The following is a 16215-nucleotide window of genomic DNA, read 5'->3' as shown; positions in this document are numbered from 1 at the left end:
TTTTTCAAAAACATACTGTCAACCTCTAGAGTTCAAAGATCAAAGTTTTTACCGGGTTAAGCCGATGACTCTCAAGTCAGATGACTATATGGCACAGAGTTTTTAGATACTATTGCAAGTTTAATAACTTGAGTCAAAAAGGCTACGAAAAGAGTTAGAAAATGTATCACTTTTCCTTTAATACGAGAATCTAATTTTTATTCTTTTGACATGTTATATGTAAATTTTTTTTCCATTAAGTTTTTTCTAAATGACCCAGTAGCGAGTTAATGACTCCCAAATCAAATGACTATAGAGCACTAGGTTTTAAAAATCCTAATAAGCTTAATCACTCGAGTCATAAAGGCTATGAAAAGAGGTATTGATATGAGATTCGAATTTTAAAAACTGGTCAATCTTTGTTATAGACTTCTTAACTGAAACTACTTCAACCAACAATGGGATCCGAGAACTTCAGACCATTAAATTTCTATGAAAACAAGTACTAACCTTCTAACTCCCAAACTGCTTTTTAGTAGTATGGTTTCTGCACTAAGGATTTAGAAATTTACTCTCAAGTATCGTCAATAATATCAACAGTTAAATCCACATAATCAAGTCATGCCTCAACATAAGTGATAAGTCAATATGAATATGTGCTCAAATAATTGAGTGTAACATGGATAAATACTCAAATGGTGTTGTTCGGCAATCTAGCTAAAGCTATACTCAATTCAAACAAATATCATCATAAGCGGCAAGTCATTCAACACTAAACTAGACACTATTTTTAAATTTTTCAAAATTTTTTCCTAGCTTTTAAACAGTTATACATACCTGATCAGCAGTTGAAAAATATATATCCTAAGTATCCTAATACTTAACTACCTCCAAAACACAAATATTACATTGTCCCCAATGTAAAAAAAATAATAAACAAAGTAAAAGAGTAAGGATAAAAACTCCAAGAGATAGATGTGGATCAGTTGAAAGATTAGGCTAGTTCAGTTGGTAGACTTCATGACAACCGCAACTTTTCCTTGCTGCTAGATTTTAGTTTTTGATTCCAAGAATTTAAAATAAATATTAGTGATAACATATAAGGTTTAAATATTTGAAATAAATTTACACCAAGAAGAATTCTAATCTTCTAACTTCTAAAAAAACTATCTAACAGAGTGTACAACCCTGCAAACACTACACCAAAAATTGCATTTTGCAATGGTCATAAAATGTTGCCAAAATCCTTTTGCAACTTTCAAGCATATATTGTGGGATACGATGTTGTCGTTGGGTCTTTTGATACTACAACATTCATTATGCCTTGCCATTAACTTTTCAGCAACATTCATTACATGTTGTCGTTCATTTTGAGCAACGTTCTGTATGCATTGCCATTAACTTTTTAGCAACATTCATTGCTCGTTGTCGTTGATATTTTAGCAACATTCATTGCATGTTGCCTTTTTCTATCTATTTAAAAAAAAAATGACTACATGCATATTATTTTTTAATATATTACTTTACATATATAAAAATCATTTCACATTAGGTGTTAAATTTATTTATGCAATAAGCAATAAATTTGTCATCACAAATCCTTCTCTTATACTCTTAAAAAAATTAAATTACTTATATAAAAGAAAACAAGTTAGCCTATAAGTACAAATACCAGAAGATAAACTTGAATTACGGCACTTGGAATTACACTAATTCAAAATAAGGAAATTATAATGATATTTGTGTTTCTTTGCCTGTTAGACTCTAATGCAATACAAACTCGCTGTCATCCATATCAACTAAAACCTTCAACTTACGCCTATGTCTACAGATGTGGCTTCCAGCAAAATGGATCTACCTAGTTCTTGTCCTCTTTAATAGCACATTCCCACCTCTCTTCGCCTGCAAATGTGAGCAAAATCTTGACATATGTTTCACGACTTGAGCCTTGTAGAGATTTCAGACATCATAAGCCAAGTAAATCGCTAGAGACAGACAACAAATTTATAAAGCAGTGCATTATTCTAGACCGTTTCCCAAACATGGACTTAGTTATTTCTATGCTGGATTCAAATTCCTGAATTGAAGGAATTGTTGACATTTTCAGTCCCAGAACTTGATTGGGTGATGCAGCCTCAACCTCAATACACACTGATGAGTGTGGAATTGCCATATATCTATCAGATTCAGAAGCAATTGCGATCCAAATACGGTCCACAACAACACATAGTGCATATGTCACTAAGCTTGGCTCTTTCCTTTCCGGCTCCATGTAGAAGAGTGAAGAGTTTTCTTTTGGACAACATCAATACTAATGTCGATATCCAGGTATTTGTAACCAATTGGAAGAGAAGTTTACATATTACGCATTCCATTTCCTGCATACAAGAAAATACAATACTAAATCATCTCATGTGGACCAGTGATGTACCAATTCAAAAAATAAATTTTTTTCCGATTTCGTGTAAACGAATCAACACGGATCATATGGAGAAGATACATTATTTATATTGACTGCACGGATTTTAATTAGGAAACATAATGTGGCCGACAATTTGATCGATACAAATTGAATACATTTTCAGTGTTTCTAGAAGCACCAAGTTAACCAAAATTTCAATTTTTTAAAGCCAAATGATGCCCAAAAAAAATTATTCACTCAAGCTCACATGATACATACAACACAAAAGGGGGTATAAGAACAGGTTACAAGCATCATATTTCGGATTTATCAAGTCCTAAGGGCACCATGAACAAATTAAAAAACCTACAACGCATATTGAAATAAATTTCGAGCAACGAATAGTCGTGAAACATAGATAAACTACAGCGAATATAATAGGCACAAACGATAATGTTGACTCAAGAAAGATGAATCTTACTGGATTCAATGAGAAAAACCCTATTGGAAGCTGAAATTTAAGTCCATATATAACTTAATTTGGAAAAGAAATAAAACAAAAAAAAAAAACATTTTCGCAGCTTTCAATGAACGTTGCGAAAAATTTTATTTTTTGCAATTAAGAGATTTAGCAACATTCAAAGAACATTGCAAATGTTGCCTAATGTGTGTACGACAACGTGCAATGAATATTGCAAAAAATTAATGGCAACATTCAAATGTGCGTTGTTAACATATTTAATGGCAACATGCAGAAAAATTAACAACATTGAATGTTGCTAAAACCTCTAATGACAACAAGCATTACCTGTTGCTAAAACCAATTAATGACAACGTTCTACTTTACTAAAACCTCTAATGGCAATGCGCATTGCCTATTGCTAAAACCAATTAATAACAATGCATGTTACACACATTGCAAAAATATTTAATAACGGACTGCGAATGTTGCCAAAGGTTTGTATTAGCAACATTCATTAAAAAAACGCTGTTAAAACTCAATATACTCAACCAATAACAACATATACTTGTCGAATGTTGCAATAGACCCCTTATAGCAACATAAAATTAATGAATGTTGCCTTTTACATGTTGAAAAAAGCCTTTTTTTTCTTGTTGTGAAAAATCATATAACTAGGAAAAGATAAGTTTTTCAAATTTGTTTGGAGATTGAAATCTAATTCCAACTATAAGAATGCATATCACATCAATGAAAACTTAATTTAATGCTAAGATGTTAACGATGAGCCTAATAAAATGAACTCAATAGGTAAACATGTCTAAGTTACTAATGCAAGCCTTAAAAACTACCTAAAATGTATTAAAAATCGTGCATGGGTTCATAAATATGGCTATAAAATACTAATGCAATCCCTAAAAATCTACTTGTTCTACAATATTTTTTCTGAATAAGAGGTAAGTGATATAAAAATGGTTGCCTCCCATTATGCTCTTAATTAGAAGCCTAGAGATCGCCTTTTTCACTAGTGATTCATGGCAATTTTATATATGGATTTGGAAGTCCTGAATAACTTGCTTAATTTGACTTTGTTCCATATTGCAACTTTCCTCCAAATTTTAACATTGTCCTTCTCCAAATAGTATGATTTTCTCTCATCATCCTTTTCGAACTAAATAATGTACACCTCAATTTCCTCATAAGGTTTACTCACAAACTCAATTTTTGAACAAATGATGAAGTTAAGGAGTTGTATGCTAATTTCTTCTTCTTCAAATGCTACAAATTCTTTTTCACTCGTTATGATTAATTTCTCGATCTTTTCATATTCCTCTTTTTAATTAAATTTTTCTCAAGTTCAACGTCCATATTCAAAACTTTTGGCAAAAAAAACAATGATATCTTCATGGAGATTCTTATACTCTTGTTTCACTTGTAAAAAGTCCGATTGATGTGTTTCCCTTAATTGATATCCATTAACAACCGGTGGAAGAAATAATTACATAGACAACTCTCCCACATCAAATTGTGGTGAGAGAAATAATGCAACAAGTAAGTCACCTAGGACATTTTCATTAAGTTTACATTCTACTTTTATATCTCGTAGTCCCTGTCCTATAATGAAATCTTCAACAAGCATATCTCCTTCATCAATTTTTTGAGCTGCCAATTGGTCTTGCCTTATGATTAAGTCACATACGAGCATCTTGTTGAAATCAACCACAGACATCTTTTATCCTAATATTTTTGTTCATTTTTATATCCTAAAAAAGAGAGAAAAAAGAAAAAAAAAAAACTAAAATGGAACGAAAATAAAAAGACAAGACTAGAGGCAAAAGTTCAAATTAGTGTCATGGTAAATAAAATCAAACTGAAACTCAATCCTCGACGGTGGCATCGAAACCTTGTTATAAGAAATATTGTTCGATCAAAAATACTGCAAGTTTATGGTTCGTTAATAAGTAATAAAGTGAATTTAAGTCCAAATATCGTTCCAAAGAGATTGATTTAGTTTGATTTTAATTATCACGACCTAAACCTAAACAATAATAAAGTGATTTGTTTGTCTATGATGATCATAACCAAAATATCTACTTATGCAATTATGAGTAAATTAACTAAGTTAAATGCAAATTGTGTTGAATGTAAGTTAATGTGGTCTAATGTATGACAAAACAGTTAAACTTTGACGAATTAATGTTCCTATTTTATTAATCAACAATCTCTCTCGAGTAATTTGAACATATTATCATAGACGACCTGACTATATTTTTATGATAGATGCGAACATACAAGAATGCATGAATTTTTATGAATACTTAAAGTTTTACATAATATTTAGCAATATATCTTTATCTCCTATCGAACCTTATGACGATTTATACCATATCGAACCTATTTTTCTTTTTCTTCGAATGCATAAAATAAGCTATTACATTCATACATTTAGCGTGCACAATAATTGTAGAAAAAATAAATTCATATAAATCATGAAACGTACACCAAAATCAAGTATCAATTCATGCAACTAAGATTTTGCAGTCAAATTTAACTCAATAAGAGTCATCAATACAGTCAAATTTAATTCACTGTTGTTTTTACTATCATGAATTCCCCACAAATCTATATTGAGACATACCTTACACCGTGTAAACTTCTCCACCTTGTTTATCTAATCTTTCATCTTTTAACTCCATTTTTACAATTCTAAATGGATCAATGACAATTTCAAATGTTAAAATATCTCTACCACAATGACATTTTATCCTCTCTTGGTATCAGTTATAGCATTTAACAAAATAATAGTCTTATACTCTTGTGATACTTTCTTACCATAGTAAGTGATATCTTGCATCAGTTTATTAAAGTTATCCAAATTACCATCCAAATCCTTTGGAAGATCAGTTCTAAAGCTAAAAATCTTTCAAGTAAGAAAGTTTATTTGAAGTCAATTTTTAACAAATAAAGATCCTCTAATTTTTCCAAAGTTCTTTTGTGGAAGCAAGTGTGCTAACTTTTCTCAAAATAAAGTCAGAAATATGTAAACTAATAGAATTATAGCAAATTCATTTGATTCTTTCTTTTAATCATAGGTTGCATTTAAAGCAAAAGAACTATCTATAACTTTAGAAATGTTCTACTAATATCCCCTTCATCTTTTGGTGTCAAATCGAAAAATAAGCATTCCCATTGAAAACCTCCAAAATCAAAACTGTGTGTAGCTGTTTTTTGGGACTTAAAAAAACTTAACACAGGTACACAAACTATCAACTCAACTAGATTTTGCAAATCAACTTCAAAAATGGAGGCTTCAAGACACAATCAATATGACCAAAAAATCAAGTATTACAATTAGGTTCAAATGATTAGACAATTTATTCAATAACATTAAACAAAAGACCGAAAGAAGAACATGAACTATAAAAATAAACTTCAACAAACTTTTACTTAAACCCTTCGAGCTTGTCCCACCAAAAGAAACCACTATATGAAAGCAGAACCAAAGTGTCCAAGAAAACCAGATCTAGGCACTTAGATAATAATCACTCAAGATCACAGAAAATCAGCCTTTCAACCACAACAAACTTTCACTCAATAACATCACAACACTTCTCAATATACAGATCACTCAAGAAATGCATTACATTGAGAAAGTATTATAGAAAAACTATTAGATTTTAGAAAGAGAAAGAGACGAAGAACTCAAGAGCCTGAGAGAGAAAAATTAGATGAATGATTCAATCATTCAACCCTAGGAATTATGCATAAATGGAAATCACCAGAATGTCAGCCAATCCAATGGCTGGTGGGGTTGACACTTGACAAGATCACGTCTATTCATTCCAAAAGGGAAAAATGTATTTCATCAAAACACATTTTTGCACAACTTAATAAACTGGCCTTTTAATAATCAACAAGTTAGCCAAGTCAAAATTTACCCAGTCAGCATTATGAGTTTTGTTTTTTTTTTTTTTTTTTTTTACCACATCTTTACATCAGGAAATCAACAAAATCACCAAAAAGTTGTTATTTCTTAATTTTACGACCATTCCTATATTATCATGATTTTATCAAGGGACAATACAGAGAAGGTCAAATTTGGGACATGTGTTAATTAGTTATAATTTCAACAAGAAAACAAATTTTACTTGGGAGGAAGTTACGTTCAAGCAATAAACTTGAAACTACACAAGTTTCACCAAATCGATTATCAAGCAGTTATTAACATAACAAAATAATAATACTAGTTGAGAAATAGAGAAATAATAATAGAATATGATAACTAACAAAAACATTCAACAAAACATTTTGCTATCGACAATGTAGCCATCGTCAAATAATAACCCAACCAAAAAAGTTGTTATTTCTTAATTTTACGACCATTCCTATATTATCATGATTTTATCAAGGGACAATACAGAGAAGGTCAAATTTGGGACATGTGTTAATTAGTTATAATTTCAACAAGAAAACAAATTTTACTTGGGAGGAAGTTACGTTCAAGCAATAAACTTGAAACTACACAAGTTTCACCAAATCGATTATCAAGCAGTTATTAACATAACAAAATAATAATACTAGTTGAGAAATAGAGAAATAATAATAGAATATGATAACTAACAAAAACATTCAACAAAACATTTTGCTATCGACAATGTAGCCATCGCCAAATAATAACCCAACTAAAGCATAATTTGCTACCCGGTAACAAATCATAAAATCGCAACCAAAGTAAAACAGTTTTCTACGGGAAAGTTAAATATTGTTAAACATTAAAATTTTCAGAGCTAGACAGTTTTTACCGAGCGAACAAATATGCATGTTCCTAAGTATCAAAGACGTGTGAATTATTTTTCAACTCTAGGTCTTATGTTTTCTTCCTAGGGCTTGAAGTATTTTTGCCTTAAAATTTTTTATCTGTAAGCAACTCAATTTGCAAAGGAGAACAACCCAAAATTTGCAAAAAAATAAAAAAATCAGCCTGTCTGTTGGTTGAGAATCTTGTTTATTCAGGATTACCACAACAATTTGTAGTAAATATAAATTTTGCAGAAAATCAGAGAACACAATGGAATTTTTTGCCACTAAGGGCTCGGATATTCAGCCTTCGACCTAATTACCTGTTTAGCATCTACAAGTAGATTACGTTCGACTTCTCTATCAAAATCACCAAAAATTAGTAAAAAATGTCTGAAGAAATCTGGGATTTCTTCAAGTTTCCTCTCACATCTCTTTTTCAACAAAAACCTCTAGTAATCCATACAATTTATCCAATAGATTGTGTACTTAAAACAATCATAATCAAAACCTCACGATTTACAAAAAAAAAAAAAAAATACCTCAAAGATTGCAGAGAGAATCAGACGAGAAAACCCTAAGATCAACCCTCAATATATACACAAAGTGACGAAACATGAGAGAGAAAGAGGCCTCTTTATACTTAGGTCAAAAACCATTGATCAAATTGTCTCAATTACATCGAATGAAGGGTCCAGATTAAAGCATTCCAATTCCCAAAGTCATGTTTACAAAAACACGATTTTATATAAGTGCACCAAAACCCTGAAAACCATAAGTTAATTACCCAATTAAAGGACGATCCAACACATAATTAAGACCAAATGAATAATTAAGACCAAATGAATAGTGAGACATCAAGCCCAAATCCAACAATCTTCACCTTGCCGAACTATTCGTAGATCATATAGCTGAAATCAAAACACTACTATCACGTTTCACTTGCTTTAATAATCTTCATGTAATGTTCAGAATTTTCAAAAAAAAATTTGAAATTGTTTAACAACTGAACTTTAGTACCAAAATCAGAAGGATCGTATTCAATTGTAATTTTTACCAGATTAATCATCCCCTTTTCAATCATGGGCCTTACAGAATGAAACTTAATATTTAAATGTTTAGTTCTTTCATGATATATATGATTTTACTTAAATGTACATCACTTTGATCATCTGTAAAAATTCTAACTACTTCATTTATAAAATCAATTTCAACTAACAAACCACTCAACCAAAGTCCTTCTTTCACAGCATCAAATGTTGTAATATACTCAACTTCGTTAGAAGATAGAGCTACAAGTTTCTACAGACTTTCAACTAATACAGCCATTACAAAGAGTAAAACACAAGAAGAATTGGATCATTTTTTTATCCAAATAACCTTTTTCACATAAGGAGATTGATTCACATAAAGCATATAATTACTTCTATATCTTTTGATTTCCATTCCTAAAATTCTTTTAGCTTATCCTATATTTTTCATCTCAAATTCAATTTTTAGTTTTGATTTATCAAAGTCAATTTCAAATCTGTCATGGCAAGCAAAGAGCATATCATCAACATATACGATTAAGTAAATAGAATAATGTTCACCTGACCCTTTGAAATAGAAGCAAGAACCAAAACTTAGAGAAACCCAAGTTTTGAACGTATGAGTGGAATTTCTTTTACCATTGTCCAGGTGCTTATTTCAAATCGTAAAGTGACTTCTTTAGAAGACAAACTTTTTCAAACTTAAAATTTAGTGCAAAACCATTTTATTGATTCATATAAATTGTTCATGGAGTTCACCACTTAAGAATACATTTTTAACATCAGGCTGGTCCAATTCTCAGTTAAACAAGTAATAAGAGCAAGCAGAATTTTGATTGAGTTATATTTAGCAACAGATGAAATGATTTCATTATAATCTGTATCCTATCTTTGTGTAAACTCTTTGGCTACAAGTCTGGTCTTATATCTCTTACTTTCAGCATTAGACTTGCCCTCTTTCACTTTGCAGACCCATTTATAGTCAACAACTTTTTTATTCTTAAGCTTATTAACCAAAATCTATGTCTTAGTTTTAGTTAGGGGATCCATTTCTTCTTTCATGGCTTCCATCCAAAGTTTGGATTCTTTGCAATTAATAGTTTCTTCAAAAGTTGAAGGTTCAGAATTGACATATTCCAATTCAGAATAAAGGGTAACAGATTCATCAGTATTGATTTTAGTAGAAGGAAACCTATTTCTTCTACCTCTGTCTGTGGTTAACTGATAATCAACAAGAGAATAATTTTGAGTTTCATTTTCGAATTCAAATTCACCTTGAGCTTGATCTATTTTAGATTGAGTAGTCTCCACCTTAGTCAAATCATTAGGTTCAACAGAAGTATCTTCATTGTTTTTCATAACAGTTTCTTTAAGAGGAATAGATTCAGATTGTTTCTGATTGAAAGAATGATTACAAGGAAAAACATCTTCATTAAAAATTATATTTCTACTTATGATCACTTTGAACCAATTTTGCCCTTTTACCGAAAGCTAATATCTCTTAGATTTTTCAGCATAACCCAGAAAAACACGTGCTAAAGATCTAGGTTCAAGTTTGCATTCATTTTAATGAAAATAGGTAACACATCCAAAAATCTTGAGTTTGGAGAATCTGTTAATTTTTCGGACCGTAAAGTTCAGAATTTAAAAATCAATAGCACTAGAAAGGATCCTATTAATCACATAAATGGCAATTTTCAAAGCTTTACCCCAAAACCGTTTGGGAAGACTATAACTCAGCAGCAGACACCTAACTTTTTCAATCAAAGTTTTATTCATTCTCTCAGCAACTTCATTTTGCTTAGGAGTGTATGTTGTTGTTCTATGCCTTAGAATACGAAATAATTAATTTCTATTGTTTAAAGTTTTGAAAGTGTTCGATTTAATTTTTAAAAGAAATGTTCAAATTTTTCTTAAAAATTCATCTACAATAAGTAGATAAAACTTTAATCCACTCAGAATACTTACTAATGCTGGACCCCAGAGGCTAGCATGTAAATAATAAAGTATTGAAGTGGATTTAGTGTTTCCAGTTTTAAAATGCCGCTTATTTTATTGTCCAATGACATAGTCGTCATAAAACTCTAAATTTTTAATGTTATCTTTAGCAAGACATCATGCCAAATTAAAGTCTTATCATCAAAAGATTGAACAATAGCTTATAAGTTTCCAACTAATGGTTCGATTTGAAGTATAAAGATTCCAGTTACCTTGGTTGATGTGATTATTTCCTTAGAATTGTGAAAAAAAAAAAACATTTTCGCAGCTTTCAATGAACGTTGCGAAAAATTTTATTTTTTGCAATTAAGAGATTTAGCAACATTCAAAGAACATTGCAAATGTTGCCTAATGTGTGTACGACAACGTGCAATGAATATTGCAAAAAATTAATGGCAACATTCAAATGTGCGTTGTTAACATATTTAATGGCAACATGCCAAAAAATTAACAACAACATTGAACGTTGCTAAAACCTCTAATGACAACAAGCATTACCTGTTGCTAAAACCAATTAATGACAACGTTCTACTTTACTAAAACCTCTAATGGCAATGCGCATTGCCTATTGCTAAAACCAATTAATAACAATGCATGTTACACACATTGCAAAAATATTTAATAACGGACTGCGAATGTTGCCAAAGGTTTGTATTAGCAACATTCATTAAAAAAACGCTGTTAAAACTCAATATACTCAACCAATAACAACATATACTTGTCGAATGTTGCAATAGACCCCTTATAGCAACATAAAATTAATGAATGTTGCCTTTTACATGTTGAAAAAAGCCTTTTTTTTCTTGTTGTGAAAAATCATATAACTAGGAAAAGATAACTTTTTCAAATTTGTTTGGAGATTGAAATCTAATTCCAACTTTAAGAATGCATATCACATCAATGAAAACTTAATTTAATGCTAAGATGTTAACGATGAGCCTAATAAAATGAACTCAATAGGTAAACATGTCTAAGTTACTAATGCAAGCCTTAAAAACTACCTAAAATGTATTAAAAATCGTGCATGGGTTCATAAATATGGCTATAAAATACTAATGCAATCCCTAAAAATCTACTTGTTCTGCAATAGTTAATCAGAATAAGAGGTAAGTGATATAAAAATGGTTGCCTCCCATTATGCTCTTAATTAGAAGCCTAGAGATCGCCTTTTTCACTAGTGATTCATGGCAATTTTATATATGGATTTGGAAGTCCTGAATAACTTGCTTAATTTGACTTTGTTCCATATTGCAACTTTCCTCCAAATTTTAACATTGTCCTTCTCCAAATAGTATGATTTTCTCTCATCATCCTTTTCGAACTAAATAATGTACACCTCAATTTCCTCATAAGGTTTACTCACAAACTCAATTTTTGAACAAATGATGAAGTTAAGGAGTTGTATGCTAATTTCTTCTTCTTCAAATGCTACAAATTCTTTTTCACTCGTTATGATTAATTTCTCGATCTTTTCATATTCCTCTTTTTTAATTAGATTTTTCTCAAGTTCAACGTCCATATTCAAAACTTTTGGCAAAAAAAACAATGATATCTTCATGGAGATTCTTATACTCTTGTTTCACTTGTAAAAAGTCCGATTGATGTGTTTCCCTTAATTGATATCCATTAACAACCGGTGGAAGAAATAATTACATAGACAACTCTCCCACATCAAATTGTGGTGAGAGAAATAATGCAACAAGTAAGTCACCTAGGACATTTTCATTAAGTTTACATTCTACTTTTATATCTCGTAGTCCCTGTCCTATAATGAAATCTTCAACAAGCATATCTCCTTCATCAATTTTTTGAGCTGCCAATTGGTCTTGCCTTATGATTAAGTCACATACGAGCATCTTGTTGAAATCAACCACAGACATCTTTTATCCTAATATTTTTGTTCATTTTTATATCCTAAAAAAGAGAGAAAAAAGAAAAGAAAAAAACTAAAATGGAACGAAAATAAAAAGACAAGACTAGAGGCAAAAGTTCAAATTAGTGTCATGGTAAATAAAATCAAACTGAAACTCAATCCTCGACGGTGGCATCGAAACCTTGTTATAAGAAATATTGTTCGATCAAAAATACTGCAAGTTTATGGTTCGTTAATAAGTAATAAAGTGAATTTAAGTCCAAATATCGTTCCAAAGAGATTGATTTAGTTTGATTTTAATTATCACCAAGCATATCTCCTTCATCAATTTTTTGAGCTGCCAATTGGTCTTGCCTTATGATTAAGTCACATACGAGCATCTTGTTGAAATAAACCACAGACATCTTTTATCCTAATATTTTTGTTCATTTTTATATCCTAAAAAAGAGAGAAAAAAGAAAAAAAAAAAACTAAAATGGAACGAAAATAAAAAGACAAGACTAGAGGCAAAAGTTCAAATTAGTGTCATGGTAAATAAAATCAAACTGAAACTCAATCCTCGACGGCGGCATCGAAACCTTGTTATAAGAAATATTGTTCGATCAAAAATACTGCAAGTTTATGGTTCGTTAATAAGTAATAAAGTGAATTTAAGTCCAAATATCGTTCCAAAGAGATTGATTTAGTTTGATTTTAATTATCATGACCTAAACCTAAACAATAATAAAGTGATTTGTTTGTCTATGATGATCATAACCAAAATATCTACTTATGCAATTATGAGTAAATTAACTAAGTTAAATGCAAATTGTGTTGAATGTAAGTTAATGTGGTCTAATGTATGACAAAACAGTTAAACTTTGACGAATTAATGTTCCTATTTTATTAATCAACAATCTCTCTCGAGTAATTTGAACATATTATCATAAACGACCTGACTATATTTTTATGATAGATGCGAACATACAAGAATGCATGAATTTTTATGAATACTTAAAGTTTTACATAATATTTAGCAATATATCTTTATCTCCTATCGAACCTTATGACGATTTATACCATATCGAACCTATTTTTCTTTTTCTTCGAATGCATAAAATAAGCTATTACATTCATACATTTAGCGTGCACAATAATTGTAGAAAAAATAAATTCATATAAATCATGAAACGTACACCAAAATCAAGTATCAATTCATGCAACTAAGATTTTGCAGTCAAATTTAACTCAATAAGAGTCATCAATACAGTCAAATTTAATTCACTGTTGTTTTTACTATCATGAATTCCCCACAAATCTATATTGAGACATACCTTACACCGTGTAAACTTCTCCACCTTGTTTATCTAATCTTTCATCTTTTAACTCCATTTTTACAATTCTAAATGGATCAATGACAATTTCAAATGTTAAAATATCTCTACCACAATGACATTTTATCCTCTCTTGGTATCAGTTATAGCATTTAACAAAATAATAGTCTTATACTCTTGTGATACTTTCTTACCATAGTAAGTAATTATGAGTTTTTTTTTTTTTTTTTTTTTTTTTTTACCACATCTTTACATCAGGAAATCAACAAAATCACCAAAAAGTTGTTATTTCTTAATTTTACGACCATTCCTATATTATCATGATTTTATCAAGGGACAATACAGAGAAGGTCAAATTTGGGACATGTGTTAATTAGTTATAATTTCAACAAGAAAACAAATTTTACTTGGGAGGAAGTTACGTTCAAGCAATAAACTTGAAACTACACAAGTTTCACCAAATCGATTATCAAGCAGTTATTAACATAACAAAATAATAATACTAGTTGAGAAATAGAGAAATAATAATAGAATATGATAACTAACAAAAACATTCAACAAAACATTTTGCTATCGACAATGTAGCCATCGTCAAATAATAACCCAACCAAAAAAGTTGTTATTTCTTAATTTTACGACCATTCCTATATTATCATGATTTTATCAAGGGACAATACAGAGAAGGTCAAATTTGGGACATGTGTTAATTAGTTATAATTTCAACAAGAAAACAAATTTTACTTGGGAGGAAGTTACGTTCAAGCAATAAACTTGAAACTACACAAGTTTCACCAAATCGATTATCAAGCAGTTATTAACATAACAAAATAATAATACTAGTTGAGAAATAGAGAAATAATAATAGAATATGATAACTAACAAAAACATTCAACAAAACATTTTGCTATCGACAATGTAGCCATCGTCAAATAATAACCCAACCAAAAAAGTTGTTATTTCTTAATTTTACGACCATTCCTATATTATCATGATTTTATCAAGGGACAATACAGAGAAGGTCAAATTTGGGACATGTGTTAATTAGTTATAATTTCAAAAAGAAAACAAATTTTACTTGGGAGGAAGTTACGTTCAAGCAATAAACTTGAAACTACACAAGTTTCACCAAATCGATTATCAAGCAGTTATTAACATAACAAAATAATAATACTAGTTGAGAAATAGAGAAATAATAATAGAATATGATAACTAACAAAAACATTCAACAAAACATTTTGCTATCGACAATGTAGCCATCGCCAAATAATAACCCAACTAAAGCATAATTTGCTACCCGGTAACAAATCATAAAATCGCAACCAAAGTAAAACAGTTTTCTACGGGAAAGTTAAATATTGTTAAACATTAAAATTTTCAGAGCTAGACAGTTTTTACCGAGCGAACAAATATGCATGTTCCTAAGTATCAAAGACGTGTGAATTATTTTTCAACTCTAGGTCTTATGTTTTCTTCCTAGGGCTTGAAGTATTTTTGCCTTAAAATTTTTTATCTGTAAGCAACTCAATTTGCAAAGGAGAACAACCCAAAATTTGCAAAAAAATAAAAAAATCAGCCTGTCTGTTGGTTGAGAATCTTGTTTATTCAGGATTACCACAACAATTTGTAGTAAATATAAATTTTGCAGAAAATCAGAGAACACAATGGAATTTTTTGCCACTAAGGGCTCGGATATTCAGCCTTCGACCTAATTACCTGTTTAGCATCTACAAGTAGATTACGTTCGACTTCTCTATCAAAATCACCAAAAATTAGTAAAAAATGTCTGAAGAAATCTGGGATTTCTTCAAGTTTCCTCTCACATCTCTTTTTCAACAAAAACCTCTAGTAATCCATACAATTTATCCAATAGATTGTGTACTTAAAACAATCATAATCAAAACCTCACGATTTACAAAAAAAAAAAAAAAAAATACCTCAAAGATTGCAGAGAGAATCAGACGAGAAAACCCTAAGATCAACCCTCAATATATACACAAAGTGACGAAACATGAGAGAGAAAGAGGCCTCTTTATACTTAGGTCAAAAACCATTGATCAAATTGTCTCAATTACATCGAATGAAGGGTCCAGATTAAAGCATTCCAATTCCCAAAGTCATGTTTACAAAAACACGATTTTATATAAGTGCACCAAAACCCTGAAAACCATAAGTTAATTACCCAATTAAAGGACGATCCAACACATAATTAAGACCAAATGAATAATTAAGACCAAATGAATAGTGAGACATCAAGCCCAAATCCAACAATCTTCACCTTGCCGAACTATTCGTAGATCATATAGCTGAAATCAAAACACTACTATCACGTTTCACTTGCTTTAATAATCTTCATGTAATGTTCA

General features: G+C 30.3%; 1 long non-coding RNA gene across 1 annotated transcript; it reads right to left on the bottom strand.

The window, feature by feature from the left end:
- Positions 1-1646: 1646 nt before the first annotated feature.
- LOC111373574 lies at positions 1647-8268 on the bottom strand. The gene is made up of 2 exons (XR_002698956.1): positions 8180-8268; positions 1647-2357 (listed from the first exon to the last, which is right to left on the bottom strand). It is a non-coding gene; the product is annotated as an uncharacterized LOC111373574 (long non-coding RNA).
- Positions 8269-16215: the final 7947 nt, after the last annotated feature.

This window comes from Olea europaea, unplaced genomic scaffold (assembly GCF_002742605.1).
Source record: "Olea europaea var. sylvestris unplaced genomic scaffold, O_europaea_v1 scaffold1144, whole genome shotgun sequence".
NCBI lineage: Eukaryota > Viridiplantae > Streptophyta > Magnoliopsida > Lamiales > Oleaceae > Olea > Olea europaea.
The sequence above is the reverse complement of the archived record's forward strand: the minus strand, read 5'-3'. Positions and strand labels throughout refer to the sequence as shown.